Genomic DNA, 2,016 nt, shown 5'->3' with positions numbered 1-2,016 from the left:
ATGATCATTAGTAGTTAGTAACTTTGTCTTAAAGTTATGAATGTCCTATGAATCCATCACCTCTCTTAAATGAAAAATGTTTTAATTCAAAAGAACAAGAAGTACATGAGTTTCGAATTTATCCTTGAACTTATTTTAATTATATTGATGTGGTGACAATGCTTCTTGTTTTCTGAATGAATGCTTGAACAGTGCATATGTCTTTTGAAGTTGTTGTTTAAGAATGTTAAATATGTTGGCTCTTGAAAGAATGATGACTAGGAGACATGTTATTTGATAATCTGAAAAATCATAAAAATGATTCTTGAAGCAAGAAAAATCAGCAAAGAATAAAGCTTGCAGAAAAAAAAATAGAAAAAAAATAGAAAGAAAAAGAAAAAAAAAAGCAAGCAGAAAAAGCCAAAAGCTCTTAAAACCAAGAGGCAAGAGCAAAAAGCCAGTAACCCTTAAAACCAAAAGGCAAGGGTAATAAAAAGGATCCCAAGGCTTTGAGCATCAGTGGATATGAGGGCCTAAAGGAATAAAATCCTGGCCTAAGCGGCTAAACCAAGCTGTCCCTAACCATGTGCTTGTGGCGTGTAGGTGTCAAGTGAAAACTTGAGACTGAGCGGTTAAAGTCAAGGTCCAAAGCAAAAGAAGAGTGTGCTTAAGAACCCTGGACACCTCTAATTGGGGACTTTAGCAAAGCTGAGTCACAATCTGAAAAGGTTCACCTAGTTATGTGTCTGTGGCATTTATGTATCCGGTGGTAATACTGGAAAACAAAGTGCTTAGGGCCACAACCAAGACTCATAAATTAGCTGTGTTCAAGAATCATCATACTAAACTAGGAGAATCAATAACACTATCTGAACTCTGAGTTCCTATAGATGCCAATCATTCTGAACTTCAATGGATAACGTGAGATGCCAAAACTATTCAAGAGGCAAAAAGCTACAAGTCCCGCTCATCTGATTGGAGCTATATTTCATTGATAGTTTGGAAATTATAGTATATTCTCTTCTTTTTATCCTATTTGATTTTCAGTTGCTTGGGGACAAGCAACAATTTAAGTTTGGTGTTGTGATGAGTGGATAATTTATACGCTTTTTGGCATTGTTTTTAGTAGAATCTAGTTACTTTAAGGGATGTTTTCATTAGTTTTTATGTTAAATTTACATTTCTGGACTTTATTATGAGTTTGTGTGTTTTTCTATGATTTCAGGTATTTTCTGGCTGAAATTGAGGGACTTGAGCAAAAATCAGATTCAGAGGTAGAAGAAGGACTGCTGATGTTGTTGGATTCTGATCTCCCTGCACTCAAAGTGGATTTTCTGGAGCTACAGAACTCAAAATGGCGCTCTTCCAATTGCGTTAGAAAGTAGACATCCAGGGCTTTCCAGCAATGTATAATAGTCTATACTTTGACTGAGTTTAGATGACGTAAAAGGGCGTTGAACGCCAGTTCTACGCTGCTGTCTGGAGTTAAACGCCAGAAACAAGTCACAAACCAGAGTTGAACGCCAGAAATACGTTACAACCTGGCGTTCAACTCCAGAAAGAGCCTCTGCATGTGTAACACTCAAGCTCAGCCCAAGAACACACCAAGTGGGCCCCGGAAGTAGATTTATGCATCAATTACTTACTTCTGTAAACCCTAGTAGCTAGTTTATTATAAATAGAACTTTTTACTATTGTATTAGACATCTTTTGATCATTTTTAGATCTGGAGACCTCCATGGGAGGCTGGCCACTCGGCCATGCTTACCCTATTATCACTTATGTATTTTCAACGGTAGAGTTTCTGCACTCCATAGATTAAGGTGTGGAGCTCTGTTGTTCCTCAAAGATTAATGCAAAGTACTACTGTTTTTCTATTCAATTCAACTTATTCTGCTTCTAAGATATTCATTCGTACTTCAACATGAATGTGATGAACATGACAATCATCATCATTCCCCCATGAACGCGTTCCTGACAACCACTTCCGTTCTACCTTAGATTGAATGAGTATCTCTTGGATCTCTTAATCAGAAT

This window comes from Arachis ipaensis, chromosome B02 (assembly GCF_000816755.2).
Source record: "Arachis ipaensis cultivar K30076 chromosome B02, Araip1.1, whole genome shotgun sequence".
NCBI lineage: Eukaryota > Viridiplantae > Streptophyta > Magnoliopsida > Fabales > Fabaceae > Arachis > Arachis ipaensis.
The sequence above is the reverse complement of the archived record's forward strand: the minus strand, read 5'-3'. Positions refer to the sequence as shown.